The 12,089-nt window shown below is 33.9% G+C and overlaps 3 long non-coding RNA genes across 3 annotated transcripts; 2 read left to right on the forward strand and 1 right to left on the reverse strand.

Moving 5' to 3' along the window:
* Window positions 1–618: 618 nt before the first annotated feature.
* LOC138136455 (uncharacterized) lies at window positions 619–3,910 on the forward strand. The gene is made up of 2 exons (XR_011161297.1): window positions 619–2,874; window positions 2,978–3,910. It is a non-coding gene; the product is annotated as an uncharacterized lncRNA (long non-coding RNA).
* Window positions 3,911–4,549: 639 nt separating this feature from the next.
* Window positions 4,550–5,767, reverse strand: LOC138136452 (uncharacterized). Its single transcript, XR_011161294.1, has 3 exons — window positions 5,077–5,767; window positions 4,892–5,024; window positions 4,550–4,838 (listed from the first exon to the last, which is right to left on the reverse strand). It is a non-coding gene; the product is annotated as an uncharacterized lncRNA (long non-coding RNA).
* Window positions 5,768–6,625: 858 nt separating this feature from the next.
* On the forward strand, window positions 6,626–10,870 carry LOC138136454 (uncharacterized). The gene is made up of 3 exons (XR_011161296.1): window positions 6,626–10,241; window positions 10,297–10,680; window positions 10,738–10,870. It is a non-coding gene; the product is annotated as an uncharacterized lncRNA (long non-coding RNA).
* Window positions 10,871–12,089: the final 1,219 nt, after the last annotated feature.

Consider the following 12,089-nt stretch of genomic DNA (forward strand, 5'->3'; position numbering starts at 1 on the left):
AGTTGGATAATAGTAACATTTATTTAAATTATAAAGATCACAGATTAAAATATGTGCCTGCATAACAATAATAAAAGTAAAATAATATTGTTATAATGTAATTTATGGCTATCAGACTTTCACCATCCCTGTCCCTTTTGCAGGTAGTCTTAGCTAAAATATAAGTCGGGACCAGGGGTAGTGAATGGTCTATTTATTCGACCGGCGCAGCGGCAGAAATAAACAAACGACGTAGGCGTTTGCGTCTTGGCCTGACGACGGGGTCACCGGAACGCGAACCCTAGGGTGAGGGTGACAAAGACACTTTCCTGCTCGACACCTTGCTATAATTTCAACAAAAATTTATGAAAAAACTACCGGTCGGTGCGATACACCTGGTCCTCTTGAAACTGTAGCCGGCCCTGGGATGGGATCTGAAACATACTCAAAAATAATTTGTTAATTTTTGTTTTGGTTCACTACGTGTCCGCGGAGCTCTGAAACAAAAAACATCGGAAATAGTCCTATTGGAGGAGCAGAAATATCTGATTCGGATTTATTTAGATAGATGCAGTGGCGGCTCGTGGCCAAATTGGATCAATCCGGATTGTCAGGATTGTACCCAATACTTTTTTATTGCTGTCTATATCCATGTTGGTTTTTTTTTTAACTTCAATAGATTTCCACATTACCTAATGAGGTACTACTGGCAATGCGTTGACCTATAAGGGGGGTCTCGCCAATAGCCATACTCCCTAATAATAAAAAAAACCTCTTTGGTTTGTACGCATTTAAACAAACAATAAAAAATCCAACATGAATATATACTTAAAAAAAACAACGGAAATATCTATCAAATATGGAACTAAACCTGTGGCTTGTCGAATAGTGGGTAACGGGTACTAGACGCTCGCCTCGTAGCAATCTTTTTTATACCAATTTGCGTTCGCTTAGGTGATCATGAAAAAATTTTTTTATTCCATCCTAAACGATAAAATGGTATTTTATCTACTGTTTTCTTCATGGTAAAATGAAGTTTTATCGTCTAGAAAAATAAAATAATTTAACATAAAATAACATTTTTAATTTACAATGCGAAAATTTCCGATAATAATGCGGAATCTGGAAAAGTGCCCCGAATGCTTGCAGCGTTTCCACGTTGAATGGCAAGGGAAATCCTCTCAAAAAGGAATTTCTTAGATTTTGAATCCCCTGATTCCGCGATAAGTCGGTCTCCGATGACATTAATGAAATCTATTGTTTCTTTGCACCAAGGGCCTAAGGTTTCAAAGGCTAAACCTTTAAATATGTAGTTTGACGAAATAATTGAACGATATTTGTTATGTTTGCGTTTGCAAGCCATTTCAGCGGCAAAACCTGAGACTTCAGATGTTTTCAATACGTAACTGTCTGCAAGTGTATCTACGACAGTAACGTCCCAAACCAAAGGTTGACCTTTATTCCACGGTACTAAAGTCATCCCATCAGGGCGTTTTCCGTCATCACGAGATAGTCCGTTTGGTTCTAAAGTTGAATTAACATGAATAGAAGTCAAAGACCGGTTGATAATAGAATTAATTTCAGTGTGTCTTGAAAATCTACCACTGCTTTTGGAACAACTTAGACCGTGAATACCAATTTCATCAACTTTCGCATTGCATTTGCAAATATGAGGTGTACAAAGATTACAACCCAATCTTAAACCAATACAAACTTGGAAGGAAGTGTTATCTAAAAGAGTACCAATATTAGGAGAAGGTATTGCATGTAACCAAGATCCTGATTCTCTGCATTGCAAAGCCTTAAAACGAGCCAAGTCCCTAGATGAATTAAAGATTAAGTCATTGTCAATTATTCTTTTGATATTGATATTATCCCAATTCTTCTGAAATTGTGGAATTGTTGGTCTTTCGTTCTCATTTTCTACATCCCAGACTGCTAAAGCTTCATCATAATGGTGAATAATAAGCTCATTATCCTTTGAATTTAGTAATTGAGAAACAAGCTTTTTAACACCATGAACTGAAGATAGGAAAGCAGGGAGGCAAATATCGGAAATGCGGCGAATTCCCAGTCCACCAAATCTAATCGGTAAAGTGGACTGACACCATTGTAAATCAGTTAAACGTAAATTAAGTATTTTTTCTAAAGAAGACTTTAAAGAAGAATCAATGGAATTAACGTAATTAGAAAATTTCCAAAAAGGAGTTGTTCTTAATAAAAAATTAAATTTTGGTATGAAAAGACAGTTCTTGATTAAGGTATAAGCCACGTGTCTGCTAAGAAATTCAGCTTTATTTAAAAGATTTTCAACTGTAATAATAGTTTTTGTGTGCAACCGTACGCGAAATGAGCACTTCGCGTGCCTAGAGCAGGCCGCGAAATTGAATTTCGCAGCCGTTGCCTTGACGACGGCCGTAAAAGTAAAAGTCATTTCAATATTTATTTATTATCACAATTACAACATATCTATCTCTATATTTGCGGTGTGATCTTACAAAATCTGGATTGGGTACAATTAAAGTTTGATTTATGCCAGTTTTTGTGTCAGGAACGGCCGCTATTAGTACAGAATTTTCATCCGGTTTGAAGTTCCCGCCAATTTCAAATGGAGTGGTCGCCTGATGATTCGATGATTGACGTATTGACGAGTCGGTAAAAAAGATCGATCTAGAACAGACACGTATGAATTAGGTTAATTTTCCACCGGTCAAAAAGGGAAATATCTAGTAACTAGTAAGTAGTAACATATCCTGAATCATGAATGGCATCAACAGACATTTTGGTTTATTTGTCTCTTCGCACGGCATCTGATATTTCCACGATTAAAATAACCTAAAACTTATAACAGAATTTAACGTTTACCTGTCACAATAAATAAATTCCAGTAAATAGGTAAGCCAATGCAACATTATCCGACAGGGTTTTCACATTCTTCTTGTTACATCAGTCTCAAAGTCACTGTAACATTTTTTATATTGCTGTTTCGATTTTTCAGGTTTCAAATGCGACACTGCACAATTTATAATCTTTTTTTAACTCTGGATGAGTACACGGAACAAGAGCTGCATATTTGCGGTATAATCTTACAAATTCTGGATTGGTGACAGTAAAAGTTCGTTTTATGTCAGTTTTTGTGTCAGGAACGGCCACTATTAATACAGAATGTTCATCCTGGATGTCATCGATAGACATTTTGGTTAGTTCGTCATCGTCTCTTCGCATGGCTCCTAATATTCCCATGATTAAAATGACCTAAAAAAAGGGCAGATTATACAGCAAATTGATCTGGTCTCGTGTCAATACCTTACACTTTTTCACCTGATAACCAACTGATTTTTTTTCAAAAAAGGTACCAATTTCAGAAACTTCGTAACACCAATGCCATCCCGTATGTTCAGCGTGAGCTTCAACATTGAATATGTACTCCATAAAGTTGAACTTTTCACAGTTTTTGATTTTTCCATTAAATAAGCCAAAACAACATTCTCCGACACCGTTTTCACATTATTTTTATTACACCGCTCTTTAAAGTAATTGTAACACTTATCGTACTGCCGTTTGGACTTTTCTGGTATTAAATTGGACACTGCACAATCTGGGGAAGTAGACGGAACAAAAACGTTGTAATTTTTTTGCGACATTTTTCCAATTTTTCTCAAAATGAATTGTTTTATTTATGTCGTTTCCATAGCGACATGGCGACATGTAGGCCGACTTTATTTTTATTGACAGTGAAGGAAATTTTACTTGTTCATTTTATAATTACAAATTTTCGGGTTGCACACAAAATGTTGTGTACACCTCGGCTACGAAATCCTTTGACGACCTCGAGATTGTCTTGTCTCGGCCGCAAAGCGGCCTTGACGACAATTTTTCTCTCGGTTCGTCAAAGTAGGATTTCGCAGCCTTGCTATACAAATAACTATTTCGACAGTGTTTTTGAAGCCTTGGTCAAAGATTGGAGAGCCTAAAAGAGATAAACTTCCTCGGTCACAAATTTTAATACCTGGTGCTAAATTTTGAAATTCCTTTATGACTTTTAAATCTGTGTCTCCAGAACAGCTAAAGATCTCGCATTTGTTAAAGTAATTACATTTTCACAAGTTTCTTTATTCTTTTTTAATCAAAATTACAAACGTCTGAATTGAAATAACCGGAAATAACATTGTTAATAAAAATTAAATGTGCACTTTTTAAACACTTTTCCACCACATTTGACAGTATTCTCGTTAGCGACATCTTTGCTTTTGATGAAGTTAACGACATCCTCACTTTTGATGAGGTTAGCGCCACTGCAACCAGGTAATTCGTTTGAAAATCCTTGACAATTCTTTGTGCTGCTTGTTCCCATCAAAATTCTGTTACAAATTTCCTTCTTATTTTCAACTGATTCATCAATGTAGCCTTCTACAACCGAATTCGATTTCCAGCCACCATGTCTCTTCATCATAAGCGTGTTAGCTCCACTGTTCGCCAAAAGAGTAGCACTTGATCTCCTAAAGCAATGACCAGTGTAAGATTCAGGTAATGGCAGCTTTAAAAATTCCGCTATCATTCATCTTGTAAAATGTGTTAATTCCCACCACTTGCTTTGTACATTTTTCATTGCGATAACCCAAAAAGAAACTCTTGGTTGGTGTATTTGCAGGTCTTAAATCACTATATTTTTTGTATAAAGCCAACTTGCTAACTCCTATTTTCGTATTATCCACAATAGTAAACATACGCTTCTTATTCGTTTTTGTTTCGGGAACTTGTATTATCAGAATATTATCTCGATCTTCGATATCGTCAATTTTCATTTTGTGTAATTCATCCATTCTGCATCCTCCGCCGATTCCCATGACCAAGGCAACCTTTAGATAATTTACTTAATATTGAGTGAAACTACCATAATAAAAACACTTACCTTTATCAACAAGTAAATCTTATCAGGTGCATCCTCCAAAAATTTGTTAAAATGTTCCCTCTCTAACACATTTGATTTAATCGGTGTGTAGGTTGAGTATTCTCGCTTAAGGAAAGTCTTCAGACTCAAAAATCTAAAAAAATAAACGTTTTAATTATAATATTCAAAATAATCATTCTTCTTACTTTGATATGTCTACTTGTTCCTTGATCAGTAAGGTACTCTTCAACTTTGAATAACAACTCCACAATGTTGAAGCCTTATACTTTTTTACCTTTTCTGCGAAGTACGATAGCAGGACTTCTTCTGATACACCTTTTATGTTTCTGCTTTTCCTCCAGGCACAGAAAATATTGTATTCTTTTTCATACAACGATACAGATTTTCGCGGCAATAAATTTTCAATAACAGATCTGGCTTCTTTAATAATATCTTCAGGAACATACAATTCATCTTCATTAAGGAAAGATTGGGCCATTATTTCCTCAAAAATGAAACACTTTCACGACGCTTTCACGAAACTGCTTTTAACTTTGTTGATAAACAAATTATCTCGGTAACCGACTCCCATGCCAACAGCCCCCGCTTTGAGTTTCTAATGTTTAACATCCATTGTTGTTTTTCTGTTTTTGACGTTTTTTTGATTGTTGAATTTTTTTGACGTTTATAATTGTCATAATCAAAATAATTCAGTAATTCAATCGAAGTAATGGAGGATGGAATAAAATTTTGTATTGTACACGACGATAAAATTCACCATTATCTTCTCGAGCGTATTAGCCTCTCGGCTTACGCCTCGAGGCTTAAACCGCTCTCGAAGATAAAATAAAATTTTATCGTCTTGTATAATAAATAACTAGAAAACCCCTCAATACTCGCGAAAAAAATTTTCACTGGTTTATTTTGGTGTGCCACTCTTTCTAATATTAAATTTAACTGGAAAATTGCATTTTTGTAGACTGTTTTAATTTTGGCTAGTACTCCATTAGTTTGACTACTCATGATGACAGCAGGTATTATTATTTTGTGAATTTCGAAATTTAATTGTATTTGTATACCCTTGAATAAATTTTGCTTAGAAATTTTCAGGTTAGGTTGATTTCAATTAAGGTTTTATGTGACGGAAATGGTAACATCATTGCCAACTTGAATGTATGAATACCTCTGAAATTCGAACTTGAATATTTATAAAAACAAATGTGCAAGGTTTATTGATCCTATATGTATAATATAGGTACTAAGGAAAACTGTATATTTAGTATATTATAAAACTATATAGATCCATCTATTCACAGACCCAACAGGATTTTTTAATGAAATTAAATTAGACAACATTGTTCAAATTTGAATGTTGAAAGTCACGTCATATTTCTGACAGGAAAAAAAAATATAAAATTGAGTCAGTTTATCTAACATGATAAAAATAAACCACATTCATCGTGAATAGACTAGGTACAATCGATGGACAAATAAAACTGGGACAAAAATGACAATCACATAAGTCAAAATTTACAAATTTGCATGGTTTAATTACGGCTTTATCACAAATAGGTTAACTTTGGTATGACATATTACATAGACACTGACAAATATATTGACAATTCAATGGTCTGATTTACATAGATTAAATTTTAAGTGTCCCAGTTTTATTTGTCCACCGACCGTACATAAATATAACTATAATTTTTTTCTACAAGCGTCAAAAAATTATAATAACCAAAAAATTAATTTGTATCTCGTAATTTCATATTACGTTCGTGCCTACTGTCGACCAATTCGGGGCCGTAATGCTTATAATAATAGTATATTTCAAACCAAGGTAAGAAAGTGGTTTCTTGCAGACCGCAGGCAAATATTATAAACCGAGTCGTAGACGAGGTTTGTAAGTGCCTAAGGTCTGCAAGGACACTTTCTTAACAAGGTTTGAATACAATTTTTTTCCCTACCGGCACAACTTTGTTGAAAAAAGTCAAAAAAGATGGTTATATTCGTGATTAAAACGAAAATTTTGAGAATTGAATAGTAGGCTGTGTTATTTGTTTAATTAACTTGTCATCGCATTTGAAGATTTGAGGTTTGTTCGAAAATTTGATATAAACAGGGTAAAGTAATCTACCTACCTAGCTTATCTGTTTATTTTCCAGATTATATGATTGACCTACCAACTTACTTCATTGAATTGGCTTTCATTTATCAATAACTTATTTCACTTTTGACACTTTTGACATTTGTATTTTGGTACAGTGTTACCATAAACATTTCATGATTAACTTTCTTACCTTAGCGAGAAAGTTGAATTTTCTCACCTCAAATGAGGTATCCACACCCTACATTTCTAACCGGTAGGGAGAAAAAATCTTTTAATTTTGGAAGGATATTTTTCATAAATTGATCATCTGCCACTATTGTTTCAACATTGATTCCTTTTGGAGTCCAAACTATAAAATCGCAGTATTTGCGTTTGGTCACAAATAATTGTCCTTGAATTTGAAAAAAATAATTATGTTTTTTGTTGAGTTTCAGTTTTCCGTCATGATCTAAACTGCAATAAAATGTTTTAATATTTTTTGGTATATCCAGTGGGTGTAAGTATCTTGCAGAATAAGGACACTTTATTTCAATTATTTTATTTTCGCCCACCAAGCCATCAGGTGACGCACCAAGAAAACCCCAGTCTTTTTTAGTACAAACAAAAAAACCACATTCGTCGACTGTGCTGCCACTGAAAGTGGCGTATTCATTTCTAGCAACAGCCTCATTTAATTTCCCATAATCTAAACTTGGTCCTCTCGGTACTGAATATAAAATACTAAAAACCAAGTTACCAAAATTTTTTTTTCGTTTGCAAATGTCACCAAACTTAGAAGATGTTAAACGAAATTTTCTTTCTGCGAACCAATCGTCGCATTTACTTTGATCTTTAGTTTTTTTTGTATAATTTCCTGCTCATCCAAAGACACATTTAAAAGTTTTATTTGTTTATTAATTAAAAAATTGACTTCGCTTTCCTGCATATCAGGTTTGGCACAAGATAAACCGTAATGCGAATCGTTGCCTTGATTTTCTTTTGAGGTATTTCTTTCGAAACAAAAGGGCGGAGGCAATGCTTTTCCTAGACGATTTATATTTCGCAAAGTGCGATTTTTTACTAGCCTTTTTAGTCGTTTGCCAGGTGTTTTTTGTCTACAGACTTTTAAAAACCACTCGGGTCCAAACTGATAGGCTAATCCGGCCCCTTGACATCTTATGCTAAAACCATTCCTTCTTCCGTAAAAAGTTGCTTTGGCCCCATTAAATTTAGCAACCTGATGCATGAACATCTCTGCCCTATTACTTGTTGCATTAAGAATTAAACTTTCACATTTTGCAGTGACTCCACCAATTATTTGTGACAAACGAATTTTTACTTGTGTAGAACAATTTTTATAACATGCGCTTATACCGACTGTTCCTACTTTTAAGCAATAAAATTTGTTACACCGAGAGTGGTCACCAAAAGCATGATTCGTAACATTTAGGATGTCGTTTTTTAAAATCGTTGGAGAAGAATCGTTTTGACTGGCGTGCCAAGATATAACTTTCCTAACAGTTTTCCCAATTAGACCAATTTTGGCACTAGTTAACAGTGATTTATTAGCATTCGATTCTTTTGCCAAATTAAATAAGTGTTTTGTTAAATTTTTAGTTACATGATTCGCACACTCAATTTTTTTTATTGATCGGGAATATGGAACACTTTCCAAAATTTTGCTGTGTACGCTGGAATCGCCATCACCAACAAAGGAAATATACCGCAGATTGTGCATTGCCTCACTACAAGAAAATCCTTCCTGCAAAATGTCTGCTTCCATGCCAGTCGAAGCCCCTTCCCAATTTTTAAAACAAACGTGCGTAGGAATAGTAGTTCCCTTACGCATCGCCATAGCACATATTGAACAATATTTATTACGCACACCCATAAACAAATTTTTTTTTGTATGTACCCCAATAATTATGGCTACCCCAGATTTTGCAGTATAGCGAAATAATTGACGTTATCATCACTCTTATTTGAATTGTCATTACTGGTAGGATTGGTTTCAAATGATGTGCTAAATCCACATTCCTTACACGAAAAAAATAATTTAGAATTTAAACCTATCGTTTGTTCTTTTTCAAAAGACAAGTAGCCAGTTTTACTTATACGGCACATATGATTTTCAAGCCTGCGGATGTTGGTGATAATATGCTGTATGTTAACTAAGCGCCGTCCAGTAATTTTTTCTATGCAAGGATCGTATTCTCCGGCAAGTCTTACCTTTTCAACATTTAAAGGCGGTAGATCATCGTAAGTCACTTCCGAGGTCACATCCACAAAATCCGTTGACATTGCAACTTCGGCCTTTGACGAATTCGTAGTGGTGACGCAGGGTGGAACCAAATGGTTTTTTTTATCCAAAGTAGTTGGGATACTAAAAACAAATAAATATAAGAGACGCTGTGACATTTAAACAACAAATCAAAATACGTATGTACTGATAAAATTTGTGAAAATCATTTTTTATGTACTCTTATTTTCAGCAAATAAATAAATGTCACATAATTTAGGAAACAATAAAATAGTTACTTACCTTTCTCGCTTGAAATGGAGGCCACGTTTAGATTTTTTTTTAAATCGAGTCATATTGAAAAAAACCACAATCACAAAAGTACAAAATAAAGCTCAAAAGTTCGACGACAAAGTCTCAACGAACAGTAAATATCTAAATTTCTATTTAGTGTCTTATACAGAGTGATCAACAAGAATCCAAATCAGAGCAAGCGTTGCAAATTATCGGTCACGTCGTAGCAAAATCATATGCACATAAGCGGTCGAAACAAGGGCGTAGACAATTTATGGTCTCAAACGCTACTTAATAAAAATGATACTTTATGAATTTTAGACGTTGGAATTATAATTGTGCATTTTATTATTATTATAAGATAAGGGAAACAATTTATAAGATTAACAAGAGCAACATTTTACATTTGTAACAGTAAGTAAATTATCATCTTTATTGCCAAACGCGACGCTACTGGTACGAAGATGCTTCGTTGAAATGCCACATTGCAAAATTCAAGGTTGTTGTTGTTGACAATTTAAGTGATTTAACCTTGAAAACAAATCTTCGATTTCGGCAAAGTTTACAGACGTTTATTGAAGTTGTAAGCAATAATTATCCCAGAATAAGTTGTAAAATGGGTTTTACCATTAAAGAGAAGGCATTTTTATTAGATTATTTTCGAAAGAGGGTGAAACGAAAATGAAGACTGGCCTTACTTTGTTCCCCCTTACACCGAAGAATTTTAAGGCAGATGTCCGAACCTGATGGTATTGGTTATCAACAAGTTTTTCAATGTCTTAAAATTATAGTGCCTAATTTTAGCAAATCATAACCCATCATTAAGAAGAAGTCAGGTCAGTCCTTAGTTCAAATTTTAGAAATGGTGCAAAATGTTCAACAACTTATCAAGGAACATCCCTCAACTTCCATAAGGCGTTTAAGACAACAAGTTAAATTGTGTTATGGCACTTATCAGAAATTTTTTAAGAAGGATATTAATTTGTTTCCCTTTGTGTGTTGCAAGAAATAAAACCCACACATTACCCTAAACAAATTGACAGCTTCTTAAGGGTTTTTGAAATTATGAGAGGTGAGTTTGATTCTGTCTGGACCACAATGGAGAACATTTTGAGCAGTTTTTGTGAAAACTTATTTTTTGACCTTGGAATAATTTAAATGTTTTAAACACTGCTAGAAAAGATACGAGTAAGTTCTCAATTACCCAAAATTTAGAGAATAATAACTTTTACATTTTTCTTACAGAAAACAACAAAACAAAGAATTGTGAAAAATAATTATTTTTAAAATTTTGTAACTCAAGATTGTGCCTTATGAAGGAATTTTGTGTAACTGTGTGTTTTTTCTTTAATCAATAATAAATAATAATTAATTATAACTGGCTTTTAAATCTATTATTCATGAATTACAAAAAATTTATAAAGGCTGTTAATGATAGATTTTTGAGAGGTAGGCAACCAACAAAACGAGTGTCCACAGCAAGTAAATAAAAGCGGCTGATCCATGATAGAAATACGTTTCGATAAAACAAAAGATGAGGTAGCACTCTTGATTTGGTTTCTTGTTGATCACTCTGTATATTTTATTATTCTAGCCCCCTACCCCCAAAAATCGCGTCAGTTCACTTTGGGTGGGCCGTCTTTCAGACAGACAGATAGAGCCGTCTCCATCTGGGAAAATCCTACAATTATGTCGTTGTCTACGGTGACCAGACTTCAAAGGGCCACAGAGCAATAAATACCCAGTCAGTGTATTTTGGGAAAAACAAAAACAAAAAATTAATCTCTTTCTGGCATATACATATAGTCCATTCAAAAATCAAAAAAGCACCACCTGTTGCTTTAGGTTCGTAAAATTTAAAAACCCTAGGTAGTTATTTTTTCTTACTATGTTTGTAACTACGGTGCGATCTCGGGTGCGATCAATTAAAAAATAAATCGAGTCGGCTCCAAAGCAAACTCGATTTATTTTTTAAATGATCGCTCGGTATAAATTATGACATTTATTTGATTCAAAATAAAATCCAATAGCTTTGAATTTCGTTGAAATTGTTTTATTATTGCTCAGCACGTTTCATTTATTTATTAATTCTTATTATTTTTACTTGCCCAGAATAGAATTCACACGAACCCCCGATAAATTTGAGTAATTTGACGCTTAATAAATACTTAACTTCAAAATTACTCAATTTTACACTAGACAGCGTTGCCGATAGTAATTATCGAGGAAAATGCGACGTTGGTGGTTTTTTGATTTTTTAATGGACTTTAATTGCATAAATTTACATAATATATCGTTTATGGACTTTAGTTAACGGCAACTTTAATAACGGTGTCGTCATACGGCCCAATGTCGTCAGTAAAATGATGCACATTTAATATTCAAACAGTTATTGAATGCGTTGAAGAAATTACTAAAGAATTAAAAGATTTTAGATCAGATGAAAATTTTGAAAGTGTAATTAATTCCGCAAAGGAAATGGCAAGACATATTAGATGTATATCCAGTTGTTACAGAAATTCGAAAAAAAAAAATGTTTGATTATGAGGCGAATGATGAACCAATCAATAACCCTAAAGATAATTTTAAAATTACGA

This window comes from Tenebrio molitor, chromosome 8, assembly GCF_963966145.1.
Source record: "Tenebrio molitor chromosome 8, icTenMoli1.1, whole genome shotgun sequence".
Lineage (NCBI taxonomy): Eukaryota > Metazoa > Arthropoda > Insecta > Coleoptera > Tenebrionidae > Tenebrio > Tenebrio molitor.